General features: G+C 41.1%; 1 protein-coding gene across 1 annotated transcript in view; it reads right to left on the bottom strand.

Moving 5' to 3' along the window:
• Window positions 1-9,506, bottom strand: part of MET (MET proto-oncogene, receptor tyrosine kinase) — a 135,658-nt gene extending 126,152 nt beyond the window's left edge. The window contains exon 1 of the mRNA XM_084896961.1: window positions 8,837-9,506. The gene's annotated coding sequence lies outside the window, so the exon portion shown is untranslated. The remainder of the gene's footprint in view (window positions 1-8,836) is intronic.
• Between the last annotated feature and the right edge of the window lie 12,298 nt (window positions 9,507-21,804).

The following is a 21,804-nucleotide window of genomic DNA, read 5'->3' on the forward strand; positions in this document are numbered from 1 at the left end:
AATTTTTCTTACATTGAACTACTTGTTTCCAAATGTATAAATATAGAGGCATTTAACTGCTAATTTATCAAATTGTGAGACCTTTTAAATGGAGTAAAAAATAATCCTGTATAATAATAGGGTAATATGCAAGTGGAATGACCTATTGCTATGACACACACTGACCACCAGGGGGGGCAGTGCTCATTGCAGGAGCTGCCCCCCTGGTGGTCAGTGCACTCCCACAGGGGGAGCACTGTTCAGCCAGAAGCCAGGCTCATAACACAGTGGTGGTGGCGGGAGCCTCTTCTGCCTCTGCCACAGTGCTAAGGATATCCGACCTGGGCCTAAATCATCAGTCAGACATCCCTCAAGGGCTCAGGCAAGGCTGAAGGACTGCCCTCCCCCCACAGAGTCCAGAAATTTTGTGCACCAGCCCTCTAGTTTAGTTATAAATGTATACAAACACATTAATATATAATTATTATTGATCCTCTGGTTAACCATTGAAACAAAACTTAAGCAGGTCAAAACTAAATAAATAGCCCAGCCAGTGTTGTTCGGTGGTTGAGTGTTGTCTTATGAATCAGGAGGTCCTGGTTTAATTCCCAGTCAGGGCACATGCCCGGGTTACAGGCTTGACCCATAGTAGGGGATCTCTCTTCAGTAATATTTCCATTTTTCTCTCCCTCTTCCTTCCTCTCTAAAATCAATAAAAATATATATTTAAAATAAAATCAAACAAAAACCCCCCAAAAACTATATAAATAATTTACTCCTTATACAGTGCAACCTATAATTAAATTTCCAAACAAGCTTTAATGATGATATATGTATTCGGGAACCTTCAGGTTCACTTAAGACAATCTCCATTTCAAAACATAATAACACCATTTTCCTTTCTTTCCCCACCAAGATATAAGAAATTGCCAAATTCTGGCTTCCAGAATTTGGCAATTTCTTATATCTTGATGGGGAAAGAAAGGAAAATGGTGTTATTAACACATTAATAACACATTAATAACACATTAATTTATAATTATTAATAATTATATATTAATGTGTTTGTATACATTGAACAGAAAGATTGACATTAGCTTGGTGTCACACAGATACAAGACATTTTTGACCAGGGAAAATTTTCTGGGGACCCAATGTGATGCGTTGTCAGAAATTCATCATATAATAAAAAGATCTCAATGTACTGGTTTCATTACTGCGCCTCCTAAATTCATTCTTTCTTTGAGACAGAAGGAGTTGCTGTTTCCATAGCTTTAATACTCTAGCCATGTACTTTTCAACTTTTCTTGAAGTTACATATTTGGGACGAGTCCCTACGGGAAGTCTAGTTACCAGAAAGCACAGACTCACAAACAGGAAATATAACTAGAGTAAGAAGGTGTGTTCTCCACACAATAGAGTTCAAAGAAGTGTCATTTAAGTAATTTGGAGCAAGCCCCAACACCACTGTTATTGCTCAGTGTCCCTTATGATAACTTATGATTAAAGCATCATGTTTTCCAAGCCTGTTTGAACTTGCTGCTTTTGCTTATAGATACAAATAACCTGCCCTTTCTGTGCATAGTTTTCAATCAATAAGCATATCAAGGTGAAAGGCAGGATAGCAGGAATTTTAAAAGCAGGGGGGGGAGATCAATTTTCAGAAAGCATATGGTAAGTCTGAATACTTAATCAAATTAGCCTAAAATTCCTTCCTATTTTCAGCATTTTGTTGCAAAAGCAGTTGCTTCATGGTACAGAATGAATTTCAATAAATGTCATACATTTAGTTAGATGGCTTATTTTAAAAATTTGTCGAACCAGGTCACTAGCTCAGAATAGATCTCATTCTAAGACATGACAGATGGATATTGATATTGAACAGAAAGATTGACATTAGCTGGAAGGTTCTGGGTGGAAGAAAATGTCATTCATGTAACATTCAACAACATATTTACTGAGTGCCTACTGTGTGCCAGTATAAACTTATAATAAATATTTGGACTATATATATATATATATATATATATATATATATATATATATAATATTTTACATTACAATAGAAAGAGGAGTTATGCCAAAATAACGTCCTTGGAGTTAGTAAGGATTATAACGGAACAGGACTGGTCTTTAAAAATACTTATAGCTTTTACATTGCATCAGAAAAATGCATTAGCACTCATTCAAATATCCATTCCGTCATGGTTGCAGGATTTTAGATTTCAGATTTTCGACGACCCTTAGTAAAAACCCACTTCCTATTTTTCTGGAACAAAAGGGGCCTTACACGGCTTCAAAGATTTCTTAGACATCAAAGAGCTTAGAGAGACATACAGTTTATAGATAATGATTTAGGATTTAGTGAATAAAAAACACATGGATTAAATTTCTTTTAAAAGACCCCTAGGTTTACTGTTTAAGAACTAAAATGTTGGTCTGAACACGTTAGTCTCGAGCAGAGCTCAAATTGGTTTTTAAAGGCAGAGTTATCTTATGGACCTAAAACTTGGCTGGGTTTTCCTCTCACACATGATTAGGCTTCAAAAGAAGGCAACCTGCCTTCTGCTAACTGAATTTACTCCACTTCTCTTCCTCCTTCTGAAACCTACGTTATTTCAAAGGGCTGCAGCTTTGAAGGCTCTTCTTGATATTAAATAAAATATTAAAAACCAAAACCAACTCATGGTCTTACTGAACAATTGGAGTTCTTCTTAATTCATCCAAATCAATTATTGCCTTTGTTTTAATGTACAATTTTAAAATCAGGCCTGAGATTCAAGGTGCTGTCTCAGATTTCCAAGTACGAAGAATAAAAGATCATTTCAAAGTAGGAAAAGGCCACTGATGTTTCATTTTATTTTTTTTCAGTATTTGTTTTCAAGTTCGGGTCCTATTTTATTTTTTAAATTTCATTTTGATTAAGTTATTATATATGTGTCCTTACCCCCCCATTACCCTCCCAACACCCCTGATCTTAATATGTGTACTGCTTCATGACATGTATTTGCATTAAAATAGTAGGAAGAAATACAGTACATAATCTTCAGGTCTAACACAGTGGCCTTCCAGAGGGCCACTAGCCTGCGCATTTCAAGTTCTTTAGGACTAAAGGGAACAAGTCAGTGCACAACTGTGAGCTTTGATTCCTTTGGAAAAATAGATTGCAACACACATCTGATGGCTTTTAAGGGCCCTTGAAACCAACACAGTGTGCGTTTTGAATTCCAGTGTTAGAGAAACAGCAATTGGCGAAGATCTAAACAAAACAAGAAACTGCCAGTATTCCAAAGAGAGGGCTTATTCTGAATGAGAACTTGGAAATGAAATATGAAATGTACATATAAAGTTACGATGAATTTAGGTTTTGGAAAATGAATGCTTTGATTCAACAATGAAATCGCTAGATAACCCTCTAGTTTAGAGTTATATATATATATATATATATATATATATATATATATATATATATATATATATGGATTGAACGTGTGGTGGGCTGATGAGTTTAGAAAAAAATAACTTATGTGCCAATATATGAATTTTTAAGTATCTTTTACTTTTTAAATTGCTAAACTAATATCCAGAGAGGGGGAAAAATCTGACAACTATAGAAGATAAAACACTTTGCAGAAGTGGTCCTGGGGCTCTTTGGGCAAGTATGCCGCTGAAGGTCACACAGCACCTGAAGGTCACACGGGGGATCACCTGGCAGGTATAGGCATGGCCAACATTGAAAACAGGACCGCCAGGAGCCAAAGCTGGCCCTCAGACATGTTGTCTCTCTAGCCACACAGTTTTAAACATGCTGAGTTGACATTTAAACATTGAGAGATTTCTAGCTTCTGAAAATGTGAAAGCACCACATGCCACGCACGGGGCCTCCAGGCAGTGCTGATGACACCAAGCAGCCGCTGCCCTCTGAGGGCTTTCTCTGAGCAGACTCTCCTTCCCTCCTTACCACTTAGGTTAGCTGTCTGCAAATCTTAACACAGGATATAGACAGCTTAAGAGGAAGAAGGAAGAAAAGATGATGGAAATCCAACCCAGTGACTTAACACTGGAAAGGGGTAAGGAAGGTAAGAGAAAGAGAAAAGAAGTGCACGCAGACAGAACTGTATGCTATAAAAAAGGACCCGCCACCCTCCGCTGTCTCCAGGTGTATACTATGGAGGGGCACCCATGACAAAGGCTATGGGTTTTGCTCTCCACAAATCCCTTTGGGCCAGGCTCCCAGTGAAGAAAAGATGGAAAACTGTCCATGTGGAGCAATATCCCTGGTCAAAGATGCGGCCAGGCAAATGGAGGAGAATACCATGGCTTCTCTTCTTCCGTTACCCCATAAACCAAGGATGTGGGCCACAACTTCATCCTCATGTGGAGACTGTAGTGACTATGGCAGGCACTGCCCAGGTACTCCCCATAAGGAACCAGAGGCAGCATGTCCAGCTGTGCAGGCCGTGGACTGTAACTCCAGACAAAACAAAAGGAGAGTGGCACTCCCGAGGAATGAAGGGGAGAAGCCCTGCTCCAGATCTCCACATGGCTTGTTTTCTCTTCTCCTTCGGGTTCTAGTCTTTGAAGTAAGGCCCCCTCTGATCCCACGACTGAATTTTTCAATCACCGCCCGATTTCCCCTGATTTCCCTCCACCACTTCACGCTTCCTTATAGCTCTGATCGTCCCCTCATATACAGCACATTTTATTTACGTATTTTATTTATTATTTGCCTTCCTAAATATAGAATAGAATATCACGAGGTCAGAGACTTTTGTCTCTTTTAGTCTCTGCTGCATTGCCAGAATCTCAGCTTATGCCTAGTAAGTGAAGACAAATTCTCCATGATGACCAAGTCCTTATCACTTTCTTGGAGTACAGGAATTAGCTTTCACTAGAACCTGTGATTCTCTGTCCACATTTTATAATTGCTCTGGCCATATTTCATAGTAATCCTTTGTTATATTTGGAAAAATTACATTTTCAAATCCTATGGACCATAATATAATTTATAAGGCTCATAAGCTCTTATATAACTTCTATGGGCCCTATCGCTATTACAGAAATAGAAAGCAACAGGAGTATCGTCCATAAACATACTTGCAGAAATTCACATAATCACAGCAGAAATATGTATACCTGGGTATGTGATTAGTCACTTAACGGCTTCTTTTTTCTTTTTAATTGCACTGTGTTTACACCTCCTGCTACAAACGGCCAGATGTATAATTTTTCTCTCAATTACATTTACAGCTTATAAAAATACCTTTTCATTTTGTCCTTGAAAAGCAAAGTAATCAGATTTTACTGAATGTTTTTACTGAAACAAATTCCAAAGAGAATATAGTGTTAAACACAACTGAGGAGATATCTGAGAATGGGCTTTCTAATAGAAGGGTAGATGACAAAATTACTCACAACTCTTAACCTAATAACAAGAGAACAAAGCTTTTCTTGTTATGCTCCACTACAAAAAGAGAAAGCAAGAAAAGCTAAAACACTGGAGGAAGAGAAGGTGAGAAAACCCGTAGAAACTAGAAATGTATATTCATCATTCATCACTAACCCAAGGAGCCCAATCTATTTCTGTGGAAATGCTTCATAAAGTTTACCTCCATTGGTGACTGGGCAGATGCTATGTGGTGGTGTTCAGACAGCCATGGGAGCCAGGTTCCTGCACAGTTTTGTTGTCTATTATATGGGCAAGTTAAGATGTTGTCTACCTTGGAAGGTTGTTGTACTATCAGAAAGATGATATAGCAGCTTGAAAATTTTAAGGGGTCTTTAAGTTCCAATCCTTTGACTAAAAACTAAAATTGCATTTAATAGCAAATGGGATGATTTCTAACCATGTCATTCTTGTGTGATATCTCCTTAATAATATGGATCTTGGTTCCATTTTATGTGTTAATTATCTGTATACCTAGATTGTAAACTCTTTGAGGGACAGAGATTTAATTTCTTCTTTTTTAAAAAATGTTTTCATTGAGTTTTACAGAGAGAGGAAGGGAGAGGGACAGAGTTAGAAACATTGATAAGAAAGAAACAACATTAATTGGCTGCCCCCATCCTCCTCCCCCCCACCCCCCCGGCCGCACTGGGGATCAAGCCCCCAACCTAGGCATGTGCCCAGTCTGGGGGAATCAAACCAGTGACCTCTTGGTTCATGGGCCAATGCTCAACCACTGAGCAACACCAGCTGGGCCTCACTTCCTTTTAAAAAATGTTCCCTTACTACCAAACACGTATGATGCTCTATATACCATTCTTAGCTGTTTTTAGAAATGTGGGCCCGACAGCAACTTTGCCTGCTAACTCAAGCGATGCTGAATTGACCTTAGTCAGTACATCTACCATTTATTACTAAGAGGAGTATTTATTTTGCTCTGAGCAACGCTCATGAAGAAACTATGTCCTGAGGGCTAGAATCAAAGACAACAGTTTCAACATCCACCAGTGAGGTGAACTCCCTGGCACTTGAATTTCTGCATATTTCCTCCCTACAATGAGGAACCAGGGTGTGCCATGAACAAACACAGCAGCTCAAGGAAAATATTAGGGATGACGGGAAAAAGAAAACATAGATGTTCTTGTGAGGAGCATTAAACCTAATGGCAGTGACAAAGAAGCCACGAGAATGGAGAAATGGGGCATCCAAGGGCGTGGAAGCGCCTCTGACCAAACGGAGGGAAAGGGAAGAGGAGGAAAGGGGCAGAAGGAGGGGAGATGGCCTGATGTGCAGGGAGCTGTGCACTCATGGTAGGCACCTCACCATCGGCACTGGTGCAGCCACCGCTGTGGTCCTGAGAGGCTGTTAGACTTTTTGAATTATCACTTTATCTTGACATGACCGCATTTGAGAAAAAGTTTATTTGAAGTTACTGTATAGATTTGTAAAGGAAAAATAAGACTAATGCTATGGACTAAAAAAACCCAAACAAACAAAAACAACAGCTGAGGAAATTGATTTCTGAAATGCATTTCTTAGTTTAATCCTCATGTAAACACATTTTAAAAATGTAAGATTATAGTGGAACATATGCTTAGAAGGTCTTAAATGGAATTTGTAAGAGGGGTGTTTTTCCTGCTCAGAAAGTGTCATTTTTTTCATTGTAGGTTTAGAAGTCATGAAGATTCCAGTTATGTGCTTTCATATTGACTGGCTGTGGTTAATCTTATACATCTTTATCACTCAGATACACTAAGCTTTAACCTTCATTCCCCAATTCTGAAGGCACCTCGAATGTAAACCCCTATTTGTGACAGAGTAAGAACAAAGCAGTCTTTGAAACAGCCGTAGTCAGCAGACCATCTTCTATATACCATAAATCACATTCGGTAAAAATAAAGCTATTTTCAGGTTCATAACCAGAGATGTATGCACCGTTAAGTGTGAAACCTGAAAAGAGTTTTAAAAACAACAGTATATTTTATAGGCACTCAGACACATTTCTGGTACTATAAACATTTCTTACGAGGGATGTAAATCTCACCTGTGTCATTCAGCAGTTCAAAAGGAATGAACACTGAATACACCCAGTCTTATAGTACACGGTTGGAACCAAACCACCTCACTTCTGTTCCATTATGGAAGCTTAAATGTTAACACAAAGCCCACCCAACCCACTCAGAGCTGGAAAGGAAAGCTTTGTACCTGTAAATAACCCGGGCAACACTTACAGTTCACATAAAAGCACAATTTATGTCCTAGCAGCACAGAGAAACATGATGTACATTGCTTTCAGATCATCTTCAAGCAGAAAAAAGTCATTAATCAGCTATACCCGTTTAGCTGTAAAAAGACTATAACGTTTCTCTGAATCCATTCGCATGTGTCTGGCTGACAGAAACAACAGAATAAACCTCTAACCCAACTCTACAATACGTGAACAGCCTTCCTAAAACTCAGGAGAGGGTCCAGATAAGCATATAATCTCTCCAATGTCAGATTACACAATCTTACCATAGCCACTGACCATCTTAATTTGGCCATTCAAGTGTCCTGATTATTTTGCCTAAGAAAGGTGACAATATTTCATTCCGCCCAGCGCTCCTTTGAACACAAAGTGTGATAAGGTAAAACACAGCGGGCAGCTATCCATGCATGAGCCCCCAGAATCCTCCTCAACTGCCAGATCTGCAAACGGCTCTTTGGAAACATAAAGGTATGAGACGGGAAACCACACCTTGTGGTAAATTCTGCACCGGCCATGGTCAGTGAAAATACTTTCATTCGTGCTTTCATGATCAGGCCAGTACGAGCCGGTCTATCCGACCTCTGGTTACAACCTGTTTACCTAATAAGATAGCTGTCCTCCGCTGAGCCCCAGCCAAGAGCGAAGGTACAATGAATTGAACCTGATGGATCGCAGGTCCCGTGTAGTTGCCAGAAATGCAGACTTCAGCCCTTCCCAGAAACATCTGTCCCTTGGAGGGACCCTCACGCAATTCAGACCGAGCAGGGTGAAGCACAGGACACCTACGGGTTCGAACCCTGTCAGTGGGTGCATCATCGCGGGACGGGGCGATCAGGTAGATCCTTTCCGTAAGGGCTGAGTCAGATCGCAGCCTTGAAACTCGCCTGGCCATAAGCGCGCGCGCGCACACACACACACACACACACACACACACACACACACACCACTCTCCTCCCAGCGCCTCTGAGTCATACAGGTGGCCGTCCGGAGCGAACCCCTAAAACAGAGAAGCCCCCCCTCTAGCTCCGACCACATCCCCTGTCCCCGAAGCCCCCGAACCCTCGCCCAGCCCCCTGGAACCGCAGGCAGGTCCCCCGGGGAACAAAGAAACAGACTGCAGAGCCAGGGGTGGGTGCGGGATCCGGAGGGGGCTGCGGTGTTACCTTGCGGTGCCCGGAGCCGCCGAGAAGCCAGGGCGCAGGGACCACCGCGCGCTCCGCGCCTCCTCCTCCTCCAGGCGAGTCAGCTGCCGTCCCGCGTCCGGCCCGCGCCCCCCGCGGGGCTCCGCATCTGGTCCCCAAGCGCCGGGCAGGGCCTCGGTCACGGCCACCTGCGGCCCGATCGCGGGAGCGTCTGACGGGCCCGCGGCGCTCCCGCCCCTTCCCACCCGCCGATCGCCGCTGACTCAGCCGGGAGCCGCGCGGCCCCAGGCGGCCCCTGCGCGTCCGGGGGAGGCACGGCCCCGCCGCCGGCCCGGAGCCCGGCCCCCGGCCCGCCCCGGCACGTGCTCCTCTGTCGCGGGTGCAGATCGTCCGCCGAGTCCGTGGGTCCGAGACCGGAGAGGTGCTGCCCGGCCCCGATCGACGAGGGGACGCGGCTGCGCCCTCCCTGCCCCCGCGCCGCACCGCGCCCTCCGGGGGTCGCGATCCCGCCCCGTTCCCCCGCCCACGGCAAGGTGAAACTTTCTAGGTGGAGTTTTCTCCCCGGTGCGCGGTCTCCTCCGCACGCCGGGCCGGCTGGAAGTTAGTGGATGGCACACAAGTGGCACCCGGTCTCCCCCTTCTGGCGCCCGCGGGCCGAGCGTCCCCGGCGCGCACCCCGGGCCCCGCGCGCGCCCCGCTGCGGGAGGGGAGGCGCGGGGCGCTGCTCTCCCACGTCCTGGTGAGCCGCCGGGCACGGACCGGCGAGGACAAGGTTTGGGCACCACGCACACAAGGAGCTCATTGTCAGAGACAGAGGTAGGAGGGGATGGGCAGATTGTCCAAGGATTCCATTGTGCAGCGATTATCCCCTCCTAGAACTCGGATTTCTGGAAGGAAGTTTAGCCCCGAGGAAACCTCAGTTTCCTTAACTTTTTTATTTTTATTTTTTTTTCATAGCAGGAAACAGGCCGATTAAATAACTAGGCAAACATCAATGAACAAACAAAAAAAGAACAAAAGTTTAATTCTTGTAGGTTGAAATCTTATGATTTGGAAAAAAGGGGTTTGAGGCTTGTTGAGTGGTGTTGGGATGGTGTTAAGATAAGGTTCTATCCCACCTGTCTGAATATAAGAGTTGACATTGACTTTCAAGAGAAAATAAAAGTCGCAGGTAAGGGGATCTAAGCAACAGCATTGCCTGTTAGGACTCAGCATTCTCCTTTCCAACCCTCTTAAGGGCTTGTTCAGATAACAGCATCTGTCAGATATTCACAGATGTGGGACAATTTTCTAGGAAGGTTTGGGAATCATTTACCACAGATTGGAAAATAGAAAAGAAGAGTAAGAATCGTTAGCTTTTTCCTGAGAGCTTACTATGTACCAGACACTTTGCCAGTTACACAAAGTAATTTCAGTCCTCAAACTGATTACCTTGTGATTCCTCAGTTTTATGGAAGAGGGCAGTTCCCTGCTTAAGGTTTGATCCCTCAGTGAAGCATCCTGCAAATGATAACACTGAGTGCCTCAGTGTCCTGAGAGGGTCACACAGCTCTTAGTAAGATCAGAGAGGTTGGAACCCAGCTCAGATCCGTCGGGTGTTCTTCCCACCACGCCCAGAGTTGGCCAGGCTGACTAACCAACACACTCCTATCAAAGATTTCTTGATATCACATGGCATAATTTAGCAATGACTATGGTTCATAATAAAATGCTGATTTAGTGACTGGAAGGTACTAGGCTTATTTATGGACAGATCAATGACAGATTTTGGGTTCATTACCAACTTTTAAAAAATGATGAACTAAGGAAAACACACACACACACACACACACACACACACACACACAGCCATAGTTGTCCGAAGGAATTACTAGAGTGCTGTTTCTATTCCTAGTTTCCATAGCAATAGGTTATCTGGATTTGTAGATTGCATTATGTATTGATAGTTGCTTTAACAGGTTTTCTGAGTTTGTGTACCAGGTAAACAATATAAAAAAAAAAAAATTCCAATTAAAGTGGAGGAAAGACCCAGGAAAGCCAATGCAAAGTGGAAAATAGAGTATAAATTCAAATAATGTGTTTTATATTGTCAGTACTGAAGTTTACTAGTTTCTAATTATTGAAAAATTTCAATACAATTTTAAAACAAGTAAAAACTGTCATTGTTAAACATATATATTTTATTGATTTTTTTACAGAGAGGAAGGGAGAAGGATAGAGAGTTAGAAGCATCGATGAGAGATAAACATAGATCAGCTGCCTACTGCACACCCCCTACTGGGGATGTGCCAGCAACCAAGGTACATGCCCTTGACTGGAATCGAACCTGGGACCCTTGAGTCCGCAGGCTGATGCTCTATCCTCTGAGCCAAACCAGTTAGGGCAAAAACTGTCATTTTGATTTATTAATCATAAATAAGGAGATAACATTTTAATAAAAATAACATAACCAAGAACAGCATAACTAAAACTAATCAAATAATTAGTTTTTAAACCCTGCCTAGATAGATTTGATCAGGAAAATGAGGACAAGTAATTTCACATGTTTGAAAATGGGAAGAAGCAGATATTTTATAAAGGCAAGAGGAGCGCTACAATTCAGTTTTGGTTTTGTGGCAAACTTCAATATTTGCTATTTAGCTTTCCTTGGGCCCATGGCCTGGGTGACACACTGTATGATGAAGTTCTGTTGGTGTTTTCCGACCAAACCCTCGTGGTTGGCTAAGCAACACCTGTTCCCCATCAAATATTCCCTTGCCTTCTTTCACTCTTGGGGCTGGAAAGACCTGTTGTCCCAGACTCCTTTGGGGCCAAACATGGCCACAGGATGTCATCCTGGCAAGGAGGTGACGCTGAAGGCTGTTGGGGACTTCAGTGAAAGAGTTGAGTTTCCTGATTAAAGGGATCTCATGAGCTGGTGTCACCTTTTCCCATTTCTTGCTTTCTTGCTTTTATATATCATGCCCAGCACAGAGCTAGCCATCCTGCAACTATGGAAAAAGAAGCTGCCTCTGACATTGCTGAGCTACGGCACCAGTGCCGGTAGACACCTGCCAATCAAGTATTTTGTGGAAAAATACTTGTTCTAGACACTTAGCCAGTGTCACTGTTTCCTTGAACCAAGAACATTCAGAGAGGATATACCCCTCCAATGGGGAGGAAGACATCTCACAGACTGAGTTTAGCATAGCAGTTAAGAGCGTGGGTTTTAAAGCCAGGTAGCCTGGATTTTAATTCCTGCTAGCTATAGGACTATGGGCCAGTGGCTTACCTTCTCTGAGCCTTATCTGTAAAATGGGATAATAATAGTACTATTCGAGGATGCAATGAGGAGCTAGCTATAAGTACAGCACACAGAATAGTGTCTGATAAAATGTAAGTGCTTTAAGGCATGAGCTGTCCTATCCACATGCTTGTGGATAACATAGTGCTAAGCCATAAACGTGATCTCCTCTGCTGACCTGGAGATGGGCCTGACAGTAGCCATGGCCAAGGGAGAGAGGAGCACAGTGTCCTGCCACATCCCTCCTGCTTTCCCTTCAGCACATCGCAGTTCAGGTCTCAGAAGGTGCTCTTTAAGATCATTCGCATGGAGCTGTTTTTGAAACGAAAATGAAGGCAGTTTTCTTAGAACAGGGGCTTTGTGCTGGCAGCCTGTGGAAGGTAGGGCCCAGAGACAGGCACAGGCCCACAGAATGTTTTTTAAAGTTTGTGCTGCAGCAGACAGAACATATGTTATGCAGTTCACCACCATTTCCTCTAACAATCCATCTAGCCTACTTCTCATCTTTTTAAAAAAAATCTTTAAAAATAATTAATTTCAGAGAGAGGAAGGGAGAGGAAGAGAGAGATAGGGACATCAATGATGAGAGAAAATCATCAACTGGCTGCCTCCTGCACACCCCCTACTGGGGATCGAGCCCATAACCCAGGCATGTGCCACTGGGCCATACCGGCCAGCCCTACCTCTGAACTTGATGTCACTTTGTCCTGTAGCCACTAGGATTTGTGAGACCTGTCTTAGAATATTTTTTTTCTTGGATTCTCTCTCTCTGCCCTCTCCAACTCTCCAATCCTGTTGCCCCTGTTAAAAAGACAAGAAGAAAAATCATTTGCTTGTTTCTCAAATAATATGTTGATAACATACACTGAGTGGCCAGATTATTATGATCTCTGAACACATAATAATCTGGCCACTCAGTGTGTGTGTGTGTGTGTGTGTGTGTGTATTATTAGAGGCCTGGTGCATGAATTTGTGCATGGGTGGGGTCCAGCCAGTCTGGCCAGGGGGAGGGTATATGGGTGGTTGGCCAGCCTGCCTGCTGGTTGAACTCCTGGTTGAGGGGACAATTTGCATATTAGCCTTTTATTATATAGGATATACACTGAGTGGCCAGATTATTATGTGTTCAGAGATCATAATAATCTGGCCACTCAGTGTTTCTCTAAAAGATAAGAGAATTCCTACATCCCCAGAATGTGTTATCCACATTACAACGTTGAAGAATCTGAAATTCACATGGAAAAACAAAAGAGAGAGAGAGAGAGAGAGAGAGAGAGAGAGAGAGAGAGAGAGAGAGAGAGAAAACCCACCCCAAATATGCTTTTCCCCCTCTTAGTAGCCTCTGTAGAAATTTTCTGTAAAGTTAGTTTAATAGATAACATACTTTGCAAAACCTCACCTTAAGGAACGGAAATGTAGCTATAAGGAATTAGAGCAGAGCGATTTCAATATGAACTGCTTTTACATCGATTTGTATTGGTCATTTGCTTGTGTCTAGGGTCCCTAAAAATAAAACATGCAATGCTAAGTTATCTAAAAATATAACTAAGTTTATTCAATATTGAGGACAAGTACAAGGCAGTTATGCTCCTGAAGCTACAAATACCATGATTTTAATCAGAAGGCCTGGGAGATTGGAGGCAGGAAAATTAAAAATAAATTACCACTTCCAAAGGGGTGTAGCAATTTTGCTAGTGATTTGGTTCATTTTCATGTCCAGCCTTTTGCCTCTCATAAAATATGCAAAGGTAGAATGCATTTGGCTCCCATTGATTAAATGTCTGCCATAGAACAGTCATGTGTTTGAGTTCTATGTATGTCCTCATAACAAAACCCTAGGACAGCATCATCCTCTAGTTTACACCCAGGGAAATGAGGCTTAGGGAGATCATGTTATTTATCCAACACCACACACCTAGCCCACATCTGTCCCTTTCCACAACTGTTCTTCCCATTGCAATGTTTACCTACTGTTTCTCCTCGTGCGGTGAATGAGGCAGTCGTTTAGCATGGAGCAGCGGAACGCAAGGCTTCCTCCCATTTGTCCTTTCTTCTCTGCACCGTAAGGGATGGCCACCCTCTGACTGTTTGACCCTTGGGGACCGGATGTTGCAGTGTAGGATAATGGTGCTAGCACCACCTATGTTGTCCTTAGGTCGGAGCAAGGGTCCCAGGCAGTCAGGGTGGCCTAGGACCTAGGACCTAGGGGATGGGCTGGAGGTGTGAGCCACTAAGACTTTCCTGATGTGAAAAGGAACTGGAATGCTCTTACTCCATGTCTCTGTTTTTACGACCCCTGCACTCTCCTTTGGGTACTTAGGGAATGTGAGAAAGGGAAGCCCAGATGACAGAGAGTCCAGAGTCTTAAGAGAAAGTCTTTTGGAGAATGTCTGTCTTCTCAAGAGATTAAAATAAATAAATAAATAAATAAATAAATAAATAAAGGCAATAATTTGTAGAAAGGCTGCCCTAATAATTATCCTATCAATAGTTCCCTCTTTGAAGCTCAGTTAATTTCTTTTTCTTCTCTTTTCCATTCTCATTTTTTCTTTTTCCTTTTCTGTCTTTTACCTTGTGGTAAATTACAAAAGCATTTTTTTTGGAAAATCTTTTATTTTTATATACCATAGCATAGCATCATTTTCCAACTAGCACCTCCATTCCCTCTGTTAATTTAAACTGTTTGGCACTAATACAAATGGATTAACCTATCTTGGGAAATAATGCACTAATAATGATAAATGTATTTATTTTATTGGTTAGTAGCTATTTATGGTTAACCCTTTAGAAAAATGTAAGTAAGTGTTCATGTGTTTGTGTAGTTAATGCAATTCTAACTTTTATCACTAACTTGAGTGCTTTGGCATTTAACCTCTGTGGATCATTATTTCAGCTATAAAAACATTTCCAAAGTCTGTTGAAGATTATATTAAAAATTAAGTATCAACCAAAATTTTACAGTCCTTTCGAAGCAAATACACCAAACAAGTTGCTAATTGTATTGCACATAAGAGATGTTGTATTAGAAAGAAAGTACTCTGGATTGTGGTTCTTATTACTATTGCCTTGTCCAAATATGATAAAATTCTTTTTTCTATTTCAATGATTGATTTAATAATCAACTTAGGGATAGTATATTTGGTGATCCCAAAAGCAAATTAGGCAGTTTAGAAATGGCTAAGATATTGAACAGTTTAAGAGGTAATATATAGGTCTTAGTGGCATTGAAAAAAAATGATAGAATGTTTGAAAGGTTTGATTAGAATCAATGTGACTATCACACATTCTGATGTATACTACAGTCTAATAAAGATGGCTCCAATACTTTTGTACTGGCCGGCCAGATTTCAACCATTTATTTAACAACCTTAGAGTCAAAGTATAATTACTATTCGTGTGGGTTCAAAACACACAATAAATGGCAATAATTCTGGATTAACCTTGGTTTGCACTTAAGAATTTAAAAACAACATACTAAAAAATAGCACGAATTGTGACCAGTCAAGGGCCATGCTCAGAAAGTCCACGGTGGTGAAAACTGCTTCAGATTTCTAGTTCACTAATCTATTATAAACAACCCTGTCTTTACTTACTTTAAAAAACAAAATTCAACTAAATTGCCCCCAAGGGGCAATTGCAAACTAACCTCCAGACAGAACTGTCAAAGTCAATAAAATCGCCTGCAAATTTCCTTGCTTGTGTTGAAGGAATTCTCAGAGAGTGTGTAACCTGAATTAGAAAAGACATCTTTTTAAAGCTTTTCCTGAAGTGCCTGGGCCATCTGTTTTGGCCCAAGCTCTCATGTTAGAGCTGTTATCAAGTCCTGTTGGCTCTCCCATTGCTACTGGTAACAAATGGATTTGTCACCCCAAAGTTAAGAAAAACCAGATGTTTCTTTTGTTGTTCAGTATTCCAATGGCAGGTCAAGAGCATGTTTTAAAAAGCACCAGTGCAATTGAGAAAATAATATTAGTAACCTGATCAATTAGGTCATATGATTTAGGATCATTTCAAGATTTTGAGTGAATTTCAATATTTGGCTATCTACATTTATTATATTACCCTCAAATTAATCTCTGTGTGTGGTTTTTATTTTTTTTATTTTTTTAAATAGAAACCTGTATTTTATGGGAATCATAATTTGTATGGAAGCAGTTATAGATCCTATATAATAAAAGCCTAATATGTTAAGTGTCCAGTTGTCCAGTCATCCATTCAACCAATCAAAGTGTAATATGCTAATGATATGGTAAGGCCGCACAACTGCTTGCTATGATGCGCACTGACCACCAGGGGCAGATGCTCAACACAGAAGCTGCCTCCTGGTGGTCAGTGTGCTCCCCCAGGGAGCCAGACTCATGGCTGGGGAGCACGGCAGCGGTGGCAGGAGTCTCTCCCTCCTCCTTGGCAGTCAGACATCCTCTGAGGGCCCCTAGACTGCAAGAGGGCACAGGCCTTCTGACCCCGCCCCCCCCACCACCACCACCATGCCCTGAATGTAGGAATTTCATGCAGCAGGCCTCTAGTATGGAATAAAATACCTATAACCTGAGGTCTTGTCAATTAATTTCTTACCCAAATGTTTATTGAGCCCATACCATGTGCCAGGGAAGTATTAGTGTCTGGGCTACAAAGATGGATGAGATGTGATCCTTAACATTGAGGGGCTCATAATCTAGCATAGAAAACTCATGTGTAAATCAGCAGACCTGCTACAACATGGCAAGTGCTAACCACTGTTAGGAGAGTGTCATGGACTAACTGTGGCGATTAGGAGGAGATGAGGGAACATGGAAGACACTAGGAGGGAGGCCACATTTGAGCCACATCTGAAAGAATGGGCAGGAGTTTACCAGGCAACTGTATTTTCGGGGTGTTTGCAGGTGAGGACATGAATTCTTAACAGAGGAAGAATGCACACGGGCTTGAAATAATTATATATTTAGGCTTCTGTAAGGAGTTGAGAACAGTTGGGGCTACAATGTTTGGGGATAGGGCAGGAAATATGGCTAAAAAAGTAGGTGAGGATAAGAATATAAGGGGTCCTCTATACCACACCAAGAAAACCTATATGTGTGTAATGAGTCACGAACATATTTAAAGTAAAAATAATTAGATTTTTAGATTTTAGAAAGATCACTGTGGTATAATGGAAGTTTTGGAGCAGGGAAGGCTATTTCTTTGATGCAGAGGAGCAATGATGAAAGCTTTGATGTAAGGCAGGGACTGCTAGGATAAAGGGCAGGAAAGAAAGGTTGACAGATGCAATGGTGTGCAACCTACAAGACCACTTAGTGCTAATAAAAACTGAGCCCCATTCAGAAAGGTTGCTTTTGATTTGTCTTACTTACTTTTTGTTGTTTAATGATTGTCTGGTGCACAGTGATGAGTCTGTGTTGGACTTGATAAGCTTAAGGTGGAGTATTTATGTGTCCTTGCACAAGGAGTTGTGACAGTTCTGGAACTTACACTAAAATACCAATATGCCGATTGTTCTTTTGCCTACTTGGTTATGTTGGGAACTCGGTTTTTTAGACCTCCCTTCTTCATGCAATTTCAGGGTGAAGTTGGCTTACAGGGAAGCTGTGTGAGTTCTGGGAGGCAGAAGAGAAGCAGCTGTATTTATGTTCTGAAGGTTATCGCTGGCCCCAGAGCAAAGCTGGGCTTCAATTTGTCCTTGCTCTTCCGTTGTTCCTGATGCTGGCCTTGGCTACCAGAAGTGACCTCAGGCCTCCACTGGATGCTTTGCTGACAGTTCACAGAGGTGGCAACCATGGCCAACACCCTTCCATATTCTTATGGTCCAACCCCAAGAGCCATTCATGTTAGCTTCCACAGATCCCTGGAAGTTCTGACTCGTACTTGAATTTTCTGCTCCTTCAACCACATTTTGCAGATATTTATCTTCCCAGCTCTTCCCATAATTGAGTGAGTATTCATTCTTATCATAAACTCCTTCTCCTGTAACACTCACAGTGGTTCTACATTCCTGATTAAATCTGTTAAAAGCTACAAATGAAGTGTATTTTCAAACAGAACTCCTTAAAAACACTACATTTTGCACTCAAAACTGTTTACCACTTGAAATTGTTTTGAGAGTGTTTTTTTTCTGGACTTCCTGATAGTGACCACTAGTGTAGAATGATGATCTTAATATGTATAAGCAGGATAAATTTGTCAAAATAGCTATGAGGAATCTCAAGAAAAGTTAACATTTGGTTCATGCTGTTGAAAGAAATCATTATTATTATTACTTTTTGTTTTTTGTTTATTTGTAAGTTTTGTTTGATTTTTGAGATTAATTTCCATTCATATTGTTTCAGCATAAGAAATGTTCAAACCTGTAGAGAATTTTTATGAGGTTATTTGAACCAAACTGACAACTGCTGGGAAACAACATGCCAATAAATTGGGGAAATGTTCGAATGGCAGTTTTGCAGCGGGCTCAGTGTGCTTTCTTCTTTACTTCTCTAGTTGTAGGATTTCCATGCAGCCAGCTTTTAGGCAGTCCTGTTATTATTACTTTTTGTATGTGAATATTTTAATATAATCGAGTACTCCAGAACTATCTGGTCGACAGAGAGCCGGACATGAAAGGTATTAGGTGCCTTGCATACAGGGAGAGAGGATGCAGGCAGATTATAGCAGGAAAAGAGGAGTTTGTCCTGCTGGCAGGTGAAGGCATTCTTGGGGTAAAGTGGGATAAAGCCTCTTATTGGAAAAGCAGCTGTGGAACAGGGATCCTGATGCTATTGGCTCAATAAAAATCCCCTCATGAGGAGATTATGACAAGAGTGAGGGAGGGTACTGTCTAGAACTCTAGAATAAGCTTTTGAGTTGCTTTTCTCCAAGCACCCCCGCCCTGGAGAGATGATAGAGTTTAAGTCCAAGGATTATAAGAAAAGATGTTGACTTTGTTGCCGGTATTGGGAAATGAGACTTGACCTAGAAAAGTGTGTGCCCTTGGCCAACTCAAAATCTCTGGGACACAGCAAAAGCAGTTCTGAGAGGGAAGTTCATAGCACTTCAGGCTTACCTTAAACACACACACACACACACACAAAAAAAAAAAAAAAAAAAAAAAAAAAAAGAAAAATTAACAATAAATTTATTTAACCTTACAACTTAAAGAATTAGAAATAGAACAACAAGAAAAGCCCAGAATAAGTAGAAGGAATAAAATAGTAGAGATTAGAGCAGAAATAAATGACATAGGGATTTAAAATAATATATAAAAAGTAAATGAAACTAAGAGCTAATTCTTTGAAAGGGCAAACAAGATGGATGAACCATTAGACTCATCAAGAAGCAAAGAGAGAGGATCCAAATAAATAAAATCAGAAACAAAAGCAGAGAAGTAGCCACTGATACCATAGAAATGCAAAGGATTATAAGAAAACACTATGAATAACTATATCCCAACAAGTTGGACATGTGGATGAAATGAAAAAATTCCTAGAAATATACAATCTCTCGAAACTTAATCAGGAATAATTTAAAAAAAACCTGAATAGGCCGAAACCGGTTTGGCTCAGTGGATAGAGTGTCAGCCTGAGGACTGAAAGGTTCCGGGTTCGATTCTGGTCAAGGGCATGTACCTTGGTTGCGGGCACATCCCCAGTAGGGGGTGTGCAAGAGGCAGCTGATCAATGATTCTCTCTCATTGATGTTTCTAACTCTCTATCCCACTCTCTTCCTCTCTGTAAAAAATTAATAAAGTATATTTAAAAAAAAAAAACCCTGAGTAGGCCAATAACAATTGATAAAATAGAAGCCATAATAAAAAATAAAAATAAATTAAAAAAAAAAAAACTCCCAGCAAACAAAAACCCATATCTGGATGGCTTCACAGGGGAGTTTTACCAAATATTCAAAAAAGAACACCTATACTTCTCAAACTATTCCAAAAAATTAAAGAGGAAATCTTGAGAAAAAAGAACAAAGTTGGAGGAATCACAATAGCAGATATCAAGTTATATTACAAAACCATTGTAATAAAAATAGCCTGGTACTAACACAAGAATAGGCATATAGATCAATGGAATAGAACAGAGACCCCAGAAATCAACTAAGCCATCATGCTCAATTAATATTTGGCAAAGGAGGCAAGCACATACAATGGAGTCAGGACAGTCTCTTCAATAAATGTTGTTGGGAAAATTGGACAGATCCTTGCCAACACATGAAACTTACACCACACACAAGAATAAACTCAAAATGGATAAAAGACTTAAATGTAAACTGGGAAACCATAAAAATCGTAGAAAAAACCACAGGCAGCAAAATCTCAGATATCTATCCTAGCAATATGTTTACAGATACATCTTCTAGGGCCGTAGTTGGCAAACTGCAGCTCGCGAGCCACATGTGGCTCTTTGGCCTCTTAGGTGTGGCTCTTCCACAAAACACCATGGCCTGGGCGAGTCTCTTTTGAATAAGTGGAGTTAGAAGAAGTTTAAGTTAAAAAAAATTGGCTTTCAAAAGAAAATTCAATCGTTGTACTGTTGATATTTGGCTTTGTTGACTAATGAGTTTTCCAACCATTATCCTAGGGCAAAAGAAACTAAGGAGAATATAAATGGGACTACATCAAAATAAAAGGCCTTTGCACAGCAAAGGAAACCATCAGCAAAAAGAAAAAGGGATCCACTGTATGGGAGAATTATTTGGCAATGATACATCTGATAAAGGGTTACTATCCAAAATATATAAGGAACTCATAGAACTTAACAAAAGGAAGACAAACAATCCAATTGAAAAATGGGCAAAGAACCTAAATAGATACTTCTCCAAAGTGGACATATAGACAGACAAGAGACATATTAAAAAGTCACTTATAATCAGAGAGATACAAATTAAAACAACAATGAGGAATTACTTCATGCTTACCAGAATGGCTAACATCAACAAATCAACAAATGAGAATGCTGGCAAATGAGAAACGGGAACACTAGTATTCTGGTAGTGGGAATGCAGACTGTTGTAGCCACTGTGGAAAACAGTATGGAGTTTTCTCAAAAATTAAATATGGAACTGCCATTTGACCCAGTGATCCCACTTCTAGGAATATATCCTAAGAAACCCGGGACACCAATCAGAAAAAATGTATGCACCCCTACGTTCATAGCAGCACAATTTACAATAGCTAAGATTGGGAAACAACCCAAGTGCTCGTCAATGGGTGAGTGGTTGAAAAAAGGTGTGGTACATTTATATCAAGAATGCTATGCAGCAGTATAAAAGAAGGATTGTTTACCCTTTGAGACAGCATGGAGGGACCTGGAGAGTGAAATAAGTCAGTCAGAGAAAGACAAGTATTGCATGATCTTACTCATATGTGGAATTTAATTTACAAAATAAACTGATGAACTGAATGGATCCAAAGACATGGAAGCATGGAACAGAGTGTGCAATCTCAGAGAGAAGATGGGTAAAGAGTAGGTGAGTGGGAGATGATCAACCAAAGACCTTGTATGTATATGTGCATAACCCATGAACACAGATAATAGGGTAGTAAAGGTCTGGGGCGGGGGTCAGGGGTGAGCTGGAGGGTGTCAATGAGGAGAAAAAGGGGACATATTCGATACTTTCAACAATAAACATTTAAAAAAGTGTGCACCCTGGAGAGTATTATTCTGCTTTTTGACTTTTTTTTTTTCAAAGCTAGCAAAGGAGAACATAGTTGTTTCCTACTCCAAGAAGAGAG

This window comes from Pipistrellus hanaki, assembly GCF_964339955.1.
Source record: "Pipistrellus hanaki genome assembly, chromosome: 10".
Classification (NCBI taxonomy): Eukaryota; Metazoa; Chordata; class Mammalia; order Chiroptera; family Vespertilionidae; genus Pipistrellus; species Pipistrellus hanaki.